Below are 20,762 nucleotides of genomic sequence, written 5' to 3'. Positions count from 1 at the left end.
TAAGTCTAATTACATGAAATAGAAGTGGGGGTTTTGATTTTTTACTTTGCTTTTCTGTTTGGAGTATCATTGTAACTACTGTATTGTAAATGACGGAAAATAATTGCATATGTTAAAAAAATAAATTGTGTAAAAAAAATTAAAAAAAAAAAGAAAAGCTGATCCAAGAGGGGGTGCAACTTCTAGCAGCAGTAATCCAGAGGGATATCATGGAAATAAAAATCATAAACATTAGGGACATCTGGGTGGCTCAGTCAGTTAAGCATCCAACTTTGGTTCAAGTCATGATCTCATGGTTCGTGAGTTCGAGCCCTGCATAGGGCTCTCTGCTGTTAGCCCACACCTGCTTCAGATTCTCTGTCCCCCTCTCTCTCTGCCCCACCACTTCTCACACTCCTTCTCTCTCTCGAAAATAAATAAACATTAAAAAACACCTTATTGGTGCCTGGGTGGCTCAGTCAGCTAAGCGTCCAACTTTAGCTCAGGTCACGATCTTGTGGCTTGTGAGTTCAAGCTCAAGCTCTACATCAAGCTCTGTGCTGCCAGCTCAGAGCCCGGAGCCTGCTTCAGATTCTGTGTCTCCCTCTCTCTCTGCCCCTCCCCCCTTTCCAAGGATAAATATTAAAGTTTGTTTTGTTTTAATTTTTTTAATGTTTATTTATTTTTGAGAGACAGAGAGAGAGAGAGTGTGTGTGTGTAGTGGGGGAGGTGCAGAGAGAGGGGGACACAGAACCGGAAGCAGCCTCCAGGCCCGAGCAGTCAGCACGGAGCCCGACGCGGGGCTCGAACTCACAAGCCATGGGATCACGACCTGAGCCAAAATCAGACACTTAACCAACAGAGCCACCCAGGTGCCCCTCTCCAAGATAAACATTAAAAAACAATAAGCTTTAGAACCCCCAGGAAGCTTAAATAGAAAATATTTCCATCAGAAAGTTATTCACTGCTCAACCATAAAATCTATTGTATTGTTAGGATTATGGCCATGTTCAATCTGGAATCCAGAATCATCTGCCTTAGCCCCACCCAGCTCCACAGCTTGAGCCTATTTTTACAAACTTCCAGACATTGAACATCAACCTACAGAGTTTTCACAATATATGTTTTTTAAATGTTTTTATGTTTTTTATTTATTTTTGAGAGACAGACAGAGACAGCACAAGCAGGGGAGGATCAAAGAGAGAGGAAGATACAGAATCCGAAGCAAGATCCAGGTTCTGAGCTAGCTGTCAACACAGAGCCCGACGCAGGGCTCGAACCCACAAACTGTGAGATCATGACCTGAGCCAAAGCCAGAGGCTTAACTGACTGAGCCACCCAGATGCCCCGATACATATTCTAAGACAAGAGCAAGATACCTCTTCTGATTGCTTTAAAGGAAAATTCAAAGCCATATAACCATAAAGAGGCAAAGTAATGGGACCTGTTACTATGAGAGGTGGTACCAAGTAAAAGTAGGTTGAAGTGAGAGATACCCGGGATGAGATCCTGTTGACACTTGGGACAAGGATATTAAGGACACTAGGGATACTGCAGTTGCTTCTGCGTATGGAAGGGACATCATATGAGAAACCTTGGGCTCTGTCAGTATTTGCCATCATGAAAAACACCCTAATGGTCAGAAGTGACACACTGCCCTTATTATTGGACACATTCACTATAAGTCTTTTCACTACATTTCAATTATCTCTGTAGATTGTCTTCCCTCGCACACACGATCAGTTTTCCAATGATTCTATGAGTAGAACCCCATTCTCACTCCCTTTTCTCTCCTCTCCATGGTCTCGTTACTTGGGGAAGCCTGAGCCAGGAGTACAAAGACAGGTAAGGCCAGGAACAAGAGTTTAATGTATCCCGAAAGGGGTGAGGAACGATCCAGCAGCACAGTGATGTGCAGGGAAGGTCGGTCTTCATTCTGATTTTATTGTCTTGGGTAAGGCTGAGTCATGGACAATAAATCAGACGAGGACAGAGTGCTCCACTACCCATCAGCTTGTGGGTTAGCAACATAAATTGATGATCCAATGTTCAGAGTCCTTCTGGAGACATCATCTGGGAAGGTAGAGGCATTAATTAGCAGAGGACTTACAAGTCCATCATGAGTCTGTGACACTGTGGAGAGAATGGGCCCACTTTCCAAGAAGCCTTTCCTGCTCCTCCCCTTGGGTAGTTTAGCCCCCTCCCTTATGTTCTCATAGCCTTTCTGCTTCTTTCTGCCATAATGTGTTTCATGTTGAGTTGGGACTAAGGATTTTTCTAGTTCATCTGCCCTATCAGACTGACATTGTCAAGGGCAACTGTTGACAATGAGCCCCTGAAGGTAGGGACCAATTATAATTTCTGTGTATCCAGAGTGTGCAATGCACATTTTTTGAAACCAATGAATTAATGAATGCATGGTGGTATCCACTCATATCCTGATAGATCTAAGAACTGGCATTTCTCAGCTACGAAAATGCAGTCTCAGAGAGTAGAAGAGAGTTGCCTAGAGTCACACTGTGAGAAAGAGAAAAAACAGACTAAGACCCTCCTAACCCAACCCATCATCCAACTCTTTAACTGCACCTTTACTCTTTATTTCCTACTCTATATCTACATATTGGTTGTTTATGTGACTTAGAATCCAGCCTCAGGGCACCTGAGTGGCTCAGTCGGTTAAGCGTCCAGCTTTGGCTCAGGTCATGATCTCACGATTGTGGGTTCGAGCCCCGCGTTGGGCTCTGTGCTGACAGCTAGCTCAGAGCCTGGAGCCTGCTTCAGATTCCGTGTCTCCCTCTCTCTCTGACCCTCCCCTGCTCGCGCTGTTTCTCAAAAATAAATAAAAAACATTTTAAAAATTAAAAAAAAAAAGAATACAGCCTCAAAGAATACAGTAAAATTACTCCCCCACCCTGGATTCTCCAACAAAGAAGGTATAAAAGGGGAGATTCCCTGCGCTCCATCAGGAAGTGTGTCTGTGAGTCCACTGGGTTTTCTTTCCTGAGTTGTTAGTCTGTGGTATGGTCATTTTATACCTTTTGATGGGCCCAGTGTTCTTCTAGTCTATTCTCTTCTTCTTACAGTTGGCAGTATTAGGGACAGCCTGATGGATATTAGGAGATCTGTTTTGCCCTTGATATCCAAGTAGTCCCTTCTCCAGGGACTCCCATGAAGCCATGAAGTCCCCAAAAAAGCAGTGAGCATGAAGCCTGCCACTGAAGTCTTACTGTCTTTCAGTAGCTATGGTAAGCACTTTCCATACATGGCCCCCTACAATCCTCACAGAACCCCTGAGGGGCAAATGTAATTTGCCCAGGGTTACACAGTGCTTAGGAGTGAGGTCTGGATTCAGGTTTGGCTTACTTGTTTCAAAAGCACATGTTCTTTCTGTCACCCCAGGGTATTATGCCTGAATAACGATGGAAGGAAAGCTCTCTTAACCTGAAAAGCAGTGATGGGTGGATGAGAGGTAGGGTCACTATCTTCTGAAAGACATGTTCTATGCAGGCCTAGAAGGCAGAACCAGAAGTCCTGGCTGGAAACAGCAGCGGGGCAGGTTCTAACTAACTGGACAGATGTCTGATGATTGGAACCACTGAAACTGGTGGACTGTCTGGGAGACGGGGTAATTCTTGGTGTCCAAATGCTACATATGGAGTCTGCCTGACCACTTCTCTCAGATCCTGCAGGGAGAACCAGTGAATGGGCTGGTGTGAATCTCTATACTAGACACAGTTCTAGGCACCGGGTCTGAGAGGAGAAGAAAGCAAATTCTTACCATTCTGATGGGGATGGGAGACAACAAATATATAATACTATAGCCTGTAGATAATATGGCAGATTGTTAAGTTTGTAAGAAGATATACAAATGACTGAAGTTTGGGCTAGGAAATTGATAAAGACCATTCTGTTGAATAGAACTGAAGCCCAGAAAGGTCAATTGACTTCTTCCGGCCACACAGTTGGTAAGCCATGAAGTCCCAAATGACTCCAAATCCATTGCTCCTTACACCAGGGAAAAATGTCTCACCAAACACATATGTCTTCTGGCTATAACTCTTTATTTGTTAATTTAATGTAAATTCTGTTTTGAAATTATTATACTTTAAGAAGAAGTTGCAAAAATAGTAAAGAAATCCTGTGTACCCTTTGCAAAGTTTCCCCAAATGTTGTTTTGAATAACTATAGTACAATGTCAAACAAGGAAATTGACATTGGCGCAATGTTTATGTATATTTCTTTTTTTTTCCTGTGTCATTCAATCACAGGCATTGTTTAGCGTAAGCAATCAATATCCAGAACTAGTCAATCCCCACAAATATCTCCCCTGTGCTACTCAGCTCCCTACTTCCCTAACATCCCTAACCCATGGCAACTAACAATATATTCTCCATTGCTCTAATTTTATCATTTTAAGAATATTATATACATGGAACTACACAGTACACAACTTTGTGAGATGACTGCATCCATCAATAGTTGTTTCTTCTGTTACCATGTAGAATACCATGGTATGGATGTACTACAGTTATAGTACATTTTGGTTATTTACAGAATTTGGTTAATAGAAATAAAGGTGATACAAATATTTGTGTACATACTTTTCTGTGAGCAAAAGTTTTCATTTCTCTGGATAAATGCCTAGGGAGGGTGATTGCTAGATTATGATATTTTAAGTTCAGCTTTTTAAAAAAAATTGCCAAACTATTTTTCAGAGTGCCTGCACCATTTAGCTTTCTCACCAACAATGCATGAGAGATTCAGTTTCTCCTCATCAGCATTTGGTATTGCCATGGTTTTGTTTTTATTTTTATTTTTTATTTTTTTACATTTTTTTTGAGAGACAGAGACAGAGCACAAGTGGGGGAAGGGCAAAGAGAGAGGGAGACACAGAACCCGAAGCAGGCTCCAGGCTCCGAGCTGTCAGCACAGAGCCTGATGTGGGGCTCAAGCCCACAAACTGCGAGATCATGACCTGAGCCGAAGTCAGAGTCTCAACTGACTGAGCCACCCAGGCACCCCGGTATTGCCATGGTTTTAAATGCTATCTGTTCTAATAGATCATGTGTAGTATCTCCTCCTGGTATTAATTTGCACTTCCCTAATTGCTACTGATGTTAATCATCTTTTCATGTACTTATTTGGCACCCTCCTTGGTGAAATGCCTGTTCATTTGCCCATTTTCTAAATGGAATATTTGTGGGTTTTATGAGGATGTGTCTTTATTTTTTTACTGAAGCATAACTAACACAAAGTGTTAGGTTAGTTTCAGTATATAGTTTAATGATTCAATAATTCTGTGCATTGCCCAGTGATCACCACAGTAAGTGAAATCACCACCTGTCACCAAACAATGACATTATCATCTCACTGACTATATGACCTATGCTGTACTTCTCATCTCCAGAAGTTATTTATTTTATAAATGGATGTTTGTACCTCTTAATTCTCTTTTTTCTGTCTATTTCACTCACTTCCTTCCAATCTCCCCTCTGGCAACCACCAATTTGTTCTCTGTATTTAAGAGAATATTTTCTTGTTTGTCTCTTTTTCTTTGTTTGTTCATTTGTTTTGTTTCTAAAATTTCACATATCAGTGAAATCATATGATATTTGTCTTTCTCTGTCTGACTTATTTCACTTAGCATAACAATCTTTAGGTCCCTCCACATAGTTGGAAATTGCAAAACCTCGCTTCTTTTTATGGCTGAGTAATATTCCATTGTGTATACATATAACACATCTTTTTTCTCCATTCATCTACTGATAGAGATTGGGTTGCTTCCATATTTTGGCTAATGCAAAGGCTGAAATAAACATATATGTGCATATATCTTTTCAAACTGGGTTAATACCCAAAATATAGTAAGAACTTATACAACTCAACACACACACACACAAATAATAATCCAATTAAAAATGGGAAGAGGACCCAAAGAGACATTTTTCTAAAGAAGATATACAAATGCAGACACATGAAAACATGCTTAACATCACTCATCAGCAGGAAAATGCAAATCAAACCCACAATGAGATATCACCTCACACCTGGCGGAACAACTAAAATCAAAAAGACAAGAAACAAGTGCTGGTGAGGATGTGGAGAAAAAGGAACCCTTGTGCACTGCCAGTGGGAATGCAAACTGGTGCAGCCACTGTGGAAAACAACATGGGAGGTTCCTCAAAAAATTACAAATAGAACTACCCTATGATGCAGCAATGCCACTTCTGGGTATTTACTCAGAGATAATGGGATATTTTTAATTTATTGAACTTGGAGAGGTGTTTATGCACTCTAATCGAGTTCTTTGCTCGTTATATAGTTGGCAAATAACGTCTTTCAGCCTATGATTTCTTTTAATCCTTTTCATTTTTTTTAATTTATCACCACACATAGTCACTGTTTTCTTTTTTGATCTTTTTTGTGGTGGAAACATTTAAGATCTCCTCCACTGGCAAATGTGAAGCATATAATACAACAGTGCTAACTACAGTCACATTGTTGTACAACAGATCTTCAGGATTTCATCTTGCATAGTTGAAATTTTGTCCCTCCTGAAACCATCGCCGCACGTCCCCTTCCACACAGCCCCTGGAAATCACGATCTTCTCTCTGCTTCCATGAGTCTGATTAACGAGAGCCCACATGTAAATAAAATGGTGCGGTATTTTTCTTTTTTTTCATCTGGCCTATTTCCCTTAGCATAACGTCGTACGGGTTCACGCATGTTGTCCAAAAATGGCAGGATTTCCTTCCTTTCAAAAGGCTGATTATTGTGCTCGCTTCGGCAGCACACGAACTAAAATTGGAACGATACCAAGATTAACCTAGCCCCTGCACGCGGGTGACATGCAAATTCATGAAGCAAAGTCTGATTATTAGTCCAGTTTATATACACACACTTTCTGTATCCATTCTACTACCAACAGACATTTGAGTTATTTCCATGTCTTGGCTAGTGTAGAACATGGGCATGCAAATATCTCTTCAAGAGAGTGATTTCATTTCACCCAGCTATATAGCCAGCAGTGGGAGTTCTGGATCATATGAGAGGGCTATTTTTCAGTTTGTGGAGAAACTTCCATACTGTTTTCCACCTGGCTGCACAATATTTAACAATATTATCTTCTGTTTGAGAATGCAGGATATCTTTCCAATTATTTCTGTCTTCTTCAACTCTTTTCATCAATGCTTTATAGTTTTCAGTGTACAGGTCTTTCATCTCCTTGACTAAATTTATTCCTAAGTATTTTATTCTTTTTGTTGCAATTGTAAAAGAGATAGTCACTCCTGGCTCTCTTCATTCATCGACTATTCTCTATACTAAATAGCTCTGCACATATTTATAAGGTAAAAGCAGTAGAACAAGTAATCAAATTGGTACAAAAATATAAAAATATATGTAATGGCTTTACAGAGTACATGAGTCATTTTTTAAGTCTTTCCCTACTCCATACCACCACCTTCAAATGTTAGGTATATACATACAAATTTTTATTGCTAACGTTATTATATAAATGCTATACTAAATGTAGATGCTCAGATATATCGGATCATTTGGCAGTAAGAGAGCTTCAGCCAAGGGCCATGGGTGTGGACTGTGCAGTTAAGGACTAACTTAGCAGCAGACTTGTGCTTGCCCCAAGTCTACATTTCCAGAGTCACTAGAATGCATCCTTCAGCATTTAAAATATCCTTACTGATACAGTGTTTTTGAACCCTTGAGACTTGGACCACACACTCCTAGCACGAGCTTTTGGCCCACGGTTAGAAGACGGCTGCATCGCCTCCAGCAATGTGACCCTGCTTCAAGCAGAAGGAAGTGGCAGGACAAAAGCTAATGGGGACAAGCCACTTGAATCTTTGCCCATCCCTTTGAAGTATCTTCCAAGACACCCCACCGAAAATACTCTGCTCAACGTCACCAGCCACAATCGCACCACGTTTCACCACTCGGTGCTTGCCAAGTTTGGCAATGTTGTTTACAGGGGCTGCCGAGGCACCTGGACTATCATCCAGACACGATAGGCTGTAATAAGGGGCCAAGAGGCGGAAATGCCCAGAGCAGCTCACTCCTCAGCAGATGTCACTAGGTACAAGGAGCTCTCCAAGAATAACGGCAGCCCTGCGGGGCCAAATTAATGATCCTGTCCTTGGAACATCAAGATCTAATTGTGCTGGCAGCCTGCAGGCACGTCCCAAGCTTTGTGGGACATCCCAGAGGGTCGGGTGAGGAACTGCACGTTCAGACCCCCCCCCCCCCCCCCCCCCCCCCCCCCCCCCCCCCGTGAGCGGACCAGGCTGCAGATGGGGCAGACAGAGAGCTCCGTGGACAGGTGATGCTGCGCCACTACTAGAGAGTTCGGGAAGCTGAGGAATTTGGGCGACTGATACCGATCTGCAGTCCCTGGAACACGCAGGGGCTTCTGGGATAGCCTGGCACCTCAGGACACAGGATGTGGCCAGATAACACTCTGAGTGTTGGTGACAAAGTATTCAGGGTCAGAGTTCTTTTATGTGCATGGCCTTTTGCCCTGCATGGTTGCATTTTCTTTCTGTCTCTTGGCATATCATTTAATTTTATTTTTATATTGTTTTAAGTGCTTGACCTAGAGTTTTCGTTTTATTTTTTTAAACGATCTAAGTCTGCTTAGAAACATCAAGTTCTGTGTTCAGCCCTTTCAGCTGAAATCCACTGTTAATATACAAAACTTTTTTGGTATATTGGTACGGTGTGGTAGAAGGAAAAAGATCTAAATTTTTCTGATTTTGTCCCAGACTTTTACTGAGGCTGTGTCTCAGGGATATGAAGGTCATGACCTTCACCAGTCCCCTTTCCCAGCATTATACTGGTTTCCCTATCTGTTACTCCCTTCCTTGAGTACAGTACCCGCAATGTATTTCCTTCCCTGTTGCCTTTTTTTCTTAGATGAATTAAGAAATTTAGGGCAAGATAGAGTGGGCAAGATATCTTTCATTTTTTAATTTTTAAAAATGTTTATTCACTTTTGAGAGAGAAGGAGAGAGAGAGAACATGAGCAAGGGAGGGACAGAGAGAGAGGGAAATACAGAATCTGAAGCAGGCTCCAGGCTCTGAGCTGTCAGCACAGAGCCCGACATGGGGCTCGAACCCACAAACTGTGAGATCATGACCTGAGCCGAAGCCCGACGCTTAACTGACTGAGCCACCCAGGCACCCCAGAACCTTTCTATTATTTGGGATAAAGTCTTGGAATTGCCCTCTATCAAATTCTTTCTCCCTAGAGACTAGACCTTTGTTAGGAAGAAAGTTTTGAAGAATGTCACCATTGCCACTAGCCAGATACTCACTGTGAGAGCCTGATTGTTTCAATTTATTTTCTGTCAAATTGCAGCTTTTTCTCAAAGTGTGGTAATCCTAGATTTCCTGTCCATACCTAATAGACACAACAGAAATTGTGATTACAAGTATTTTTTATATGGTTAAGCCTATCCTCAGTTAGCTTTTAAGATGTTTATGAATATAGAAAAACATATTTTTTGGAATGCATGGCACTGAAATTTACTGCTTTATTCTCTTTATAAAAAGTACATAAGCAGAAAGATGGAATAATTTTTTAATATGAAAATATGGCACCCAAGTATATTTATGCCAACTCGGGAGTTTAATAATAAAAATTCTGCACTGTCAGTGCAGAGCCTTGATGCAGGGCTTTATCCCACAAACAGTGGGATCATGACCTGAGCCAAGATCAAGAGTTGGACGCTCAACTGAGACACCGAGGTGACCCATAATAATGAAAATTCTAAGAAATCTTCCCTGTACCCTGTCTAAAAAGTAATGAGTTCACATTGTAGAAGGAAAAATAAGGTTCCGGTTTTAAGATATGAGATACACCTTCATTAACTACAGGAGAAAGAAACTAGATGATGACTAATGTAAGCAAATTATAGTCATTAATTATTAAATAGTAGTCCAATATATAGTTTTACCCTGTAGCATTAGTGTTCTGGAACATATATTAGATGATCTGTTTAGGACATATATATATATATATATATATATATCTTTTTTTTTTTTACATTTTTGTTAAAGTGTCTTTGCGTGTAAATCAAAGTAATCACTCTGATTTGGAAGCTAGTGAGCCTGTCTATGTGAATTATTTGCTAAATCAAAAGCAAACAAAAAGGAACCTAGGTGGTAACCGGGGCCAAAGCAGTGAGAAGGGCAATAGGCCACTCGCATACAAGAACTCTGACCCTGAATACTTTGTCACCGACACTCAAAGTGTTATCTGGCCACATCCTGTGTCCTGAGGTGCCAGGCTGTCCCAGAAGCCCCTGCGTGTGCCAGGGGCTGCAGATCGGTATCAGTCGCCCAAATTTTTCAGCTTCCCAAACTCTCCAGTAGTGGCGCTGCATCACCTGTCCAAGGAGCTCTCTGTCTGCCCCATCTCCAGCCTGCTCCGCTCAAGGGCTCGGGGGGGGGGGGGGGGGGGGGGGGGGGGGGGGGGGTCTGAAAGTGCAGTTCCCTCAATTCTTCAAAAACCAAAAGCAATTCAAACTTCATCTCAATGAAATAGACAACCAGAATAGTTCAATAACCATTAAAGAAATTGAATGTCTAATTTAAAAGCTTTCAAACAGTAATCACAGGACCAAAATGGTTTCACTGGAGAATCCGACCCAATATGGGTTTTCCCCACTATCTGAGGGTAGAACTTTTCTGTGAAAACTTTTGAAAGCCACAGCGGTATAATATACCAAGGATGCAACTACCATTAATTCATATAGAGAATTTGTTGAGTGTTTCCAGACCAAAAAATAATCTTTTGTAATCTTTCTGATATCTCGGGACACAGCCTGTTAAGGGATGCACACAATCCAGACCAAGCACAGATGCTCAGAGACCACGGCCACTTGATGCGGAGATGCAGAGCGCAGTTCCCAGGGGAGGAGCTGGGCGGGCTCATTCTGGCTGTTCTACCTGTGCGCTGCCTCTAGAATGGCTCCTTGCAAAACAAACACTGAACTGATCACTATTTTTGCTTTTCGCCTTTTGTAAAAGCAAAAAACCTCTTCAGATTTCTTTCAGTGAGCAAAAAAGCAAAAAACCTCTTCAGATTTCTTTCAGTGGTACTAACGTAGGTCTTCTATAAAAGTGAAGTGGTGTAACCCAAACTTTCAAATAGGGAGGGATTCCTGTATGTACAAATATTTAATCTCTTCCAGAACTAGAAGAGGAGGGAGTGCTTCCTAACTCATTTTATGATATCAGCATTACCTTATGACTAAAACTGGATAGAGACATTATTAAAGATGAAAACCACAGGGGTGCCTGGGTGGTTCAGTCGGTTAAGCATCCGGCTTCGGCTCAGGTCATTATCTCACAGTTCGTGGGTTTGAGCCCCGACTGTGCTGACAGCTAACTCAGAGGCTGGAGCCTGCTTCAGATTCTGTGTCTCCCTCCCTCTCTGACCCTCCCCTGCTCCCATTGTCTTTGTCTCTCAAAAGTAAATAAAAAACATAAAGAAAAGAAAACCACAGACCAAATGCTCTTGTGAACTTACATGCAAATACCTCAGTAAAATATCAGCAAATAGAATCTAACAATGCATAAAAATTTACACACCAGGACCAAGGAGAACCTATTTCAGGAATGCAAGACTGATTTAATATAAAAAAATAATCAGTGTAACCATATATATATAAGAAAATTACAAAAAAATAATATGAGCATATTGACTGTTGAGGAAAAAGCATTTTTACAAAACCCCAATTCATGATAAAAATTCTTTTCAGATGAGGAGGAAAAGGTAACAACCTCAATTTAATAAAGAACATCTACAAAATAAACCCCTCATATTTAGTGATCAAAGACTAAAGGCTTTCATATTAACATTCCTGGAAGCTGTAGTCATTACAATAAAGCAAGAAATAATAAGCATATAGATTTAAAAGGATAAAAGAGATGCCTAAGTGAAAATCCCCCAAAAATCTATTTTAAAAAATCCACAAGAATTGACTTGTGAATTCAGCTGAGTTGCAGGATAAAACACAAGACACAAAAGAATTCAGGTTTCTACCTGAATCTATGTCTCCTGAATTACAATTCTAATGGCCTAAATGTGTTTGCTTAAAAAAATATTCAAAAGTAAATTATATTTCTATAAATTAGCAATAAACTTATAGAAACTGAAATTTAAAAGCAGTAGTAATTATAGTCACTCCCAAATAAATGAAATACTTAGGTATACATTTAAGAAAACAAGATTAGGGGCACCTGGGTGGCTCAGATGGTTAGGCATCTGACTTCAGCTCAGGTAATGATCTCACAGTTCCTGAGTTTGATCCTGTTGTCAGGCTCTGTGCTGATAGTTCAGAGCCTGGAGCCTGCTTCGGATTCTGTGTCTCCATCTCTGCCCCTCCCCGGCTGACACTCTGTCTCTGTCTCTCTTAAAAAGAAATAAAACATTTAAAAAGTTTAAAAAAAAGTTAAGGATCTGAATGCTGAAAATTGTAAAATTCTGATGGCAGCAAAAAAAACCTAAATATGCAATGAGTCATACTGTGTTCATGGATTAGAAGACTTTTAACATTGATCTAAAGGTTTAATGAAATTCTTACCTAATCTAAGCAAGAGTTTTGTAAACATAGACAAGTTTATTACAAAATTGATACACAAAAACATCAGCCCTAGAGGAATTAAAACCATCCTGACAGAGTATAAAGTAGGAGGTATCATTCCCTCTGATATCAAGGCTTAGGTACAACTGGGCGGTTCTAGTGAAGGGATTACAGAACCTAGAAATAGATACACAAATATGCTCCACTGACTTTGGCAAGGCCAGAGTGAATGAAAGGCAGACCCTTATGATTGTTAGACCTTTCCCTCCTGAAGCGAGTCACCGAAAGTGAAACCCACAGACACAAAAGGAGATGGTGTATGGGTTTATTTTAGTTTGGCCGAACGGCTTCCCTCCTGAGTGTTGGCAAGTCCTCAGGAGAGAGAGCCCCGCCGTGCTGAAGTTCAGGGGTTATGTAGGTCAGAGCAAAGCAGAAACAGTTATCATTGAGGTAACCAATCATAAGTTTACAGCATTACATAGGGCTCAATCACATTTTGACACACAACCATGAGATCCGGCAGAAACCTATTATTTTTAGAGTTTTTTGTCTCAAGAGATATTGAAGTGACCAATCATAAGTCCAAAGGGGAGGCAAAGCAAGTGCACAGAAGCGAGAACTTTGCGGTTGAAGGGTGGGATTCTGCAACAGTGTCTTAAGAGAACAGGTTAACCTTTAAGTTATAATTCATGGTTTACATCTTAGGACTCCCAGAACTCAATTTCCCAACTCTTTGATTGTTCAAGTAGACGGGCTAGAGAGGGAAATGATGATGGGAATGTTTTATAAGGGTTGACCTGACCCAGGAGGGGTCTTCCAATGACAACGGAACTGTTCTGTATCTTGCATGTGGTAGTGGACACGCAAACCTATGTGTGATGAGATCGCACGGAACTGCAAACATGCACACCATCACAACACACACATGCACACACCAATCACTACAAGTAAACCGGGGCACCAGAATGAGATTGGTGGGATGTATCAATGTCAACGCCCTCGTTGTTGAGATTGTGCTATAGGTTTACAAGATGTGACCATTGGGGACACGAGGTAAAGGGCACACAGAATCACTCTAAATTATGTCTTACAAGTACATGTGAGTCTGCAATTATTTCACTTAAAAAAATATTGGCAGGGGTGCCTTGGTGGCTCAGTCATTAAGCATCTGACCTCAGCTCAGTTCGCTATCAAAATTTGTGAGTTCGAGTCCCACATCAGAACATGAACCCCACTCTGGTGAGCTCGAGCCCCACCTTGGATGAGCTCCAGCCCTGCCAGCCCCACTTCAGGTGAGCATGAGCCCTGCTTCGGGTAAAACATGAGCCCCACTTTGAGTGAGCCCTACTTCTGGCTCTCTCTCTCTTTTTCTCTCTCCCTCCCTCTCTGCCTCCAGTGGGAGTCTCTGTCTCTCTCACTGCCCCTCACTCACTTGTGCCCTCTCTTTATCTATCTCTCTCTCAAAAATTTTTTTTCTTAAATATTGGCAGATGGAATTGGGCAGTATATAAAAAGAATTAAAGTCATGACCAGGTGGGATTTGATGCAGAATGAAAGGTGGTTAAATATTTGAAAATCATGAATATCACCTGGCAAATCAACAAGCTAATAGAAAAAAAAATCAAATGATCCAATCAACTGATGTATAAATAGCATTTTAAAAAGTTTCAAAAACTCTCAGAAAACTAAGAATGGGGACGCCTGGTTGGCTCAGTCAGTTGAGCTTCCGATTCTTGGTTTCAGCTCAGGTCATGATCTCATGGTTTGTGAGATCGAGCCTCACGTCAGGCTCTGTGCTGATAGTGTGGAACCTGCTTGGGAGTCTCTCCCTCTTCCTCTCTCTCTGCCCCACCCCCACTCATGCTCATGTACAGGTGCTCTCTCTCTCAAAATAAATAAATAAACATTTTAAAAAACACTAAGAATGTAGGGAAAGTTTGTTAACTTGATAAAAAAAATCTACAAAATACCTACAGCTAATGTTATACTTAATGGTAAAAGAATGAGTATCTCTAAGATTGCAGAAATGCAAGGATATTCACCCTGGCCACTCTTATTTAATGTATTCTAAAAATTCTATTCAACATGATAAGACAAGAAAAGATAGCATTTGAAAGTGAAAAAAGAAAACTGTCCCCATTTGCAGCTGACATGATAGTTTACATAGAAAAGAGAAGCAATCTACAAAAAAAAAAAAACCTCCTAAAACTAATAACTGATTTGATCTAGGTCCAGTATGCAAAATCAACACATAAAAATGAATTGTGTTGCTGTTATCTAGTAAGAGCATGTGAATGTTGAAATTAAAAGTATCAAATTATGCTTATATGAACATTGAAATTAAAGGTATTAAACATGTAGGTATAGATTGAAAAATATTTTAAGTCTTATATTCTAAAAAATACAAACCACTGATGATAGAAATAAATGCTAAGTGAAATAAGTAAGTCAGAGAAAGACAAATACCATATTATTTCACTTCTATGCAGAATTTAAGAAACAAAACAAATGGACAAAGAACAAAAGAGACAAACCAAAAGCGGACTCGTAACTTTAGAAAACAAACTGGTGGATGCCAGAGGGCAGGTGGATGGGGAATGGGTGAAATAGGAGATGGGAATTAAGAGTACTTTTATCTTGATGAGCGCTGAGGAATGTATGGGATGGCTGAATCACTATATTGCACACCTGACACTAACATAGCACTGTATGGTACCTATACTGGCATTAAAATTAAGAAGAAAGAAAAAAAAAGACAGAAAGAAATTTTAAAAGACACTTAAATGAAGTGGCATAGGCATGCATGTTCATGGACTAGAAGCCTCCACGTAACAAAGAAGTCATTTCTTCCCAGACTAATACACAGGGTATAAGTCAATTGCTATCATAATCCCAGGAAGATCTTTCATAGATGTACATAAGACTATTCTAAAATTTTTATTGAAAGGCAAAGGAGGGGCGTCTGGGTGGCTCAGTCAGTTAAGCATCGGGCTTCGGCTCAGGTCATGATCTCACGGTTTGTGGGTTCGAGCCCCGTGTTGGGCTCTGTGCTGACAGCTCAGAGCCTGGAGCCTGCTTCAGATTCTGTGTCTCCCTCTCTCTCTGACCCTCCCCTGCCCATGCTGTCTTTCTCTGTCTCTCAAAAATAAATTAAAAACATTAAAAAAAAGGCAAAAAAACTGGTAAGCTAAAAAAATTTTTTTAAAGAAGAATAAAGCAAGAAGAATCAGTACAGTATCTCAGGACATATTATATAGCTACAGTAATCAAAAGTATGTTTTTGGCAGAGGAATGGGCCCATGATCAATGGAACATAACAGAGAGCCAAGTATGGCCAAATAACTTTTGACAAACATGCCAAAGCAATTCAATGGAGGAAGGATAGTACTCTTAATAAATCATTACTGCAAAAATTGAATATGCACAGTAAAAAAAAGTCCATCTCAAACTAAACTTCATAATTTATACAAAAATTAATACAAAATGGCTTTGGCAATCGCTTAGATAGAGAGGAGGACACTCTAGTGGAAGTCATAAGCTACAAGTCTGAAATAAGTGGGATCCTTACGTAGTATTCTTCTACCATCGGCGTATATATATATGGTGCTACAGAGAGAAAGAGGAGAAGTAATTAGCCCCATCTAGGGTTAAGAACAACTTCCTTTGGGAGTTGTTTCTTTCATCAGACCCTATACTTGCTCAGGATTATAACTCATTTCACAAGGCCTCAGTTTCCTTTAATAGTTTTTAGAACAGAACATGATTTTGTCATGCTCACTCAGTGGTGCGAGTTAATGGTCTGCTGTTCTGGATGGCATAGCATTCTCCCCGTTTCTGCTTCATCACCCATGATAGGCAAGTAAAGGTGACTATTTAGAGTCCCAGCCAGGCAAAGTGCTCGGGATTCCTCAGGACACAGAGTTTCCTCTCTGCCAGAAGCCATGAATCTCCTGAGGCTGACCTTCATTATATGTGGGTTCCTAAATCTGATGACCAAAGGTAATGGAAACCTAGAATGTAGGCATAATGGAACTAGGATGCTATTGACCTTGAGCTCTCAGGTGTCTTGAGGAGAAAAGTTGGTCTACAGAAAAAGCCTTGGGCCAATAAAGAACCATGGAAATGCTCTCATGATGGCAGTTCAATGTCCTTACTCCCTAAGACTCTGTTGGAGGCACCTAGCATGTTGGGGTATCTTCTTCTTTTTTAATCTTCTTGGCCATGACAAGAAGATTATTTTTTTTTAATGTATATTCATTTTTGAGAGACAGAGCACAAGCAGGGATGAGGCAGACAGAGGGAGACACAGAATCTGAAGCAGCCTCCAGACTCCAGGCTCTGAGCTGTCAGCACAGAGCCTGATGTGAGGCTCAAACTCATGAACTTGAGCCGAAGTCGGACACTTAACCGACTGAGCCACCCAGGTGCCCCATGTTGGAGTATCTTCTGAGACATTTCTCTAAAGGCATGAATTTCCACAATCTTCTGAGCAGCTCTTCCTGGCTCTCTCTATAACTAACCAGTGCTAACCAGTGAAATGTATGGGCTTATTCCTGCTTTTTAATAATGATATTTTTGAAAATTATCCACTTCTATTGAAGAGTAATACTTGCAGTAGATGCAAAGCATCAGGCACTTGATAGTTTTATATGAGTCTAAGTACTCTCTTACCTTAGAATAACATCTCTTCAATCTTTTTTTCAGAATCCCTCAATCTTACCAATTACTTGTATATCCTAGCAGATATAGATAGATAGGTAGATAGATAGATAGATAGACAGATCCTAGATTTTTAAAAACCCAGTGTAAATGAGCCACGTAGGTAAATTAATATGTCTTAGAGATTTCTTATCAATATAGAAACTTATTTTATTGTTATTAATGGATGCATAGGACTTAAAGAGAGTGGGTGAATTTCTGATTATGAACTATTTGCTGACATTTTGAAAAGTTTTGAAATAGTAAAGAAGTAAAAATAAGGTTCTGCTCTGCTGCTACTATGTGAATAAAAATGTGTAGCCTACTTTTAACTTTTCTGTTATAATATTAGTATTTTCCCATATATTAAATATTTTCCGACAACTGATTTTTCACTAACTGCACAAAATTTCATTGAATGGATGCTCTGCAAATTACTTATTCAGTTTGATAATTGGACATTTATGTCCTTATTTTTGCAAATAAGTAGATTTATGTTACATATACAAGTTAGTTCTATATAACCATTCTTAGACATAAATCAAAAAATTTTAATGAACGATTAGGTTTAAAGATGTAATTATTTCTACTTCCTTCAGTATGGAGAAGTCAAACTTTTTATATATTTATCATGTATTTTTATTTTTCTATAAATTGTGTGGTTCTGCCTATTTTACCTTTTTATTTGGAGGGGGTAGCTTTCATTCTTGTAGATTTATAGATTTTTCCCTTATAGGTTCCATTTTGAAATTTAACTATTTAGTGTATTTGAGTTTATTTTTGTATTTTCAAGTAAGACAGCGTCTGGTGGTTTTGTAAAGTAACTTTTTACCAAGCCAAACTGTCCATCAATGTCCATCAATGTAAAAAGCTGTATTTAACTTGAGGCCATCGGATTCTGCATCTGGTGTGTTTTAGACAGAATTCATCACACATGGCATAATGTTTTTGGCAAATGGCATATGTGTCCAAAATAATACAATATTAGTCATAGCCTTTAGTTTTATGATTTTGAGATACTGGTGACAAGGTCACATGCTTTAATAACATAATTCCAGACTGAGGACCTTAGAATAAAAGAAAAGCTGCTGTCATTCTAGACAAAATACACTCAGTTATGGGTTATTCCCAATTGCCATCATGGCATTGCTTAAGCCATATTCTTGGAGTTATCTTTGGTATTTCTATCTGTATCTATCAGGGAGTCTACTGGCAAATTATGTCCAGAGCCAACCAATCTCACCACCTCCACTGCTACCACTCTGGTACAAATCATTACCATCTCTCACCTCCCGTAGCTTCCTCACAGGTACCTGTCCTTCTACACCTGCCTCCCGCAACCTGCTGTCTTGACAGCAGACAGCACAATCTACTCCCACTAGAAGTCAGATAATGTTCCTCTTCTGCTCAAAACTCTGCAATGGCCCCTCTTCACGCAGAACAAAAACCAGGGTCCTAACAGCAGCTCACCTGCTCTCTGTGATCTGCCCCTTGTGAACTCTCTCACTTCATCTTCTACTATTTTAGTCTCTGCTCCCTTCACTAGAGCCACACTGGCTTCATTGCTCTTCCTCACACATGCCTGGCTTGCTCAACCCACAGAGTTCTGTCTCTTTCCTCTGCTTCGATGCACTTGCCCCAGATACTGGTGTGGCTAATTCCTTTACCTCTTCCAAGTCATGGTTTAATTGTCACCTTCTTTCAAGCCTGATGCTAACTGCTGTTTAAGAAACTGCCGGGGGTCCCTGGGTGGCTCAGTTGGTTAAGCATCCAACTTTGGCTCAGGTCATGATCTCATGATTTGTGGGTTTAAGCCCTGCGTTGGGCTCTGTGCTGACAGCTCGGAGCCTGGAGCCTGCTTCAGATTCTGTGTCTCCCTCTCTCTCTGCCCCTCCCCCGCTCTTTCTGTGTCTCTGTCTCTCTCTCAAAAATAAATAAAACATTTTAAAAAATTTTTAAAAAGAAACTGCCAGTCCGCCCCATGACACTCCAAATAGATTCTGCTGAAATCTATTCTCTCTTACTTCTGCAAACCACTATCATCTTCTTGCATATAAGGTAATTTACTTGTTTTTCATTGTCTGTCTTCCCCTGCTAGAAATTAAGCTTCATGTGATTTTGTCTGCTTAGTTCAAAAATGTCCTATTTGTGACTAGACTAGACTTTACTAGAATAAAGTAAAGTAAAGTAAATTGGAGCCAATAAAATAATAAGAGAATGAATCATTGGAGAAAAGTAAATTTCTTGGCCCAGGAGAGGCAACAGGAGAAAAATTACTGTTATCTTTATATATGTCAAGCCATGAAAGGTGCTTTTTATACATTACCGAATTAAATCCTGAAAAGGTTATTTTGAGAATTACTTCCTTTTTTAACTATACACCAGGCTTCCTCCAACATGGGATCTTTGCTCTGGCTGCTTCCTCTGCCTAGAATACACCAATCTTCATACTTTGCAGGCAATTTTCTGAAAAATACAGTCACGTTTGCTTGCCTGATAAATGATCATAAAATGGAGCAGGCTAGTTTACACTCATATCCTCATCCCTCAAATGAATTACCATATTGCTTAGAAATCCTACCATATTTCTTTTGTGAGCTCATCTTTCCTTTTTCTAGGCAGCTACCTTGTACTGACCTTTCTTTCTCTTTAATTCTCCTGCTCTATTTCTCTACATGACCCTCCCTCCCAGTTTATGACTTTATCCCACACTTTGAGATTTAAAAAATTCCAATAGTCACATGAAAAGATGCTCAACATCACCAAACATCAGGGAAATGCAAATCAAAACCACAACAAGATATCCCCTTACACCTGTCAGAATGGTTGAAATAAAAAAAAAAAAAGACAAGAAATAACAATGTTGGTGAGGATGTGGAGAAAAAGAACCCTTGTGTACTGCTGGTGGGAATAGAAGTTGGCACAGACACTGTGGAAAACAATATGGATTCCCTCAAAAAAATTAAAAATTAAAAATAGAATACTATGGGGTGCTTGGGTGGTTCAGTTTGTTGGGTATCTAACTTTTGATTTCAGTTCAGATTATAATCCCAGGGTAGGGGGATTTGAGTTCTGTGTTGGGCTCCAGGTTGAGCATGAAGCCTGCTTAAGATTCCCTCTCCCTCTGCCCCACTTGCCTGCTCTCTTTCTCTAAAATAAAAATTTTAAAAATAGACATAACATATAATTTAATAATTTTACTACTGGATATTTACCCAAAGAAAATTAAAACACTAATTTGAAAAGATATATGCTCTCCTATACTTATTGCAACATTATTTCCAATAGTCAAGAGAGGAAATCAACCCAAGTGTCCATCAATAGACAAATGGATAAGGAAGATACACACACACATGCACACACACACATACACACACATACACACACACACACTATTATGGAACCCTAAAAAAGTATAAGATTGTGCCATTTACAACAATACAGGTGGACTGAGAGGGTATTTTGCTAAGTGAAATAAG

At 40.0% G+C, this 20,762-nt stretch overlaps 1 protein-coding gene and 1 non-coding gene across 2 annotated transcripts in view; both read left to right on the top strand.

Moving 5' to 3' along the window:
* Nucleotides 1-20,762, top strand: part of DEFB125 (defensin beta 125) — a 51,199-nt gene that overhangs the window by 27,592 nt on the left and 2,845 nt on the right. The window lies entirely within an intron of this gene.
* LOC115275571 lies at nucleotides 6,755-6,858 on the top strand. Its single transcript, XR_003901638.1, has one exon. It is a non-coding gene; the product is annotated as a U6 spliceosomal RNA (small nuclear RNA).

The sequence above is a fragment of the Suricata suricatta genome, chromosome 12, assembly GCF_006229205.1.
Source record: "Suricata suricatta isolate VVHF042 chromosome 12, meerkat_22Aug2017_6uvM2_HiC, whole genome shotgun sequence".
Taxonomy (NCBI): Eukaryota; Metazoa; Chordata; class Mammalia; order Carnivora; family Herpestidae; genus Suricata; species Suricata suricatta.
The sequence above is the reverse complement of the archived record's forward strand: the minus strand, read 5'-3'. Positions and strand labels throughout refer to the sequence as shown.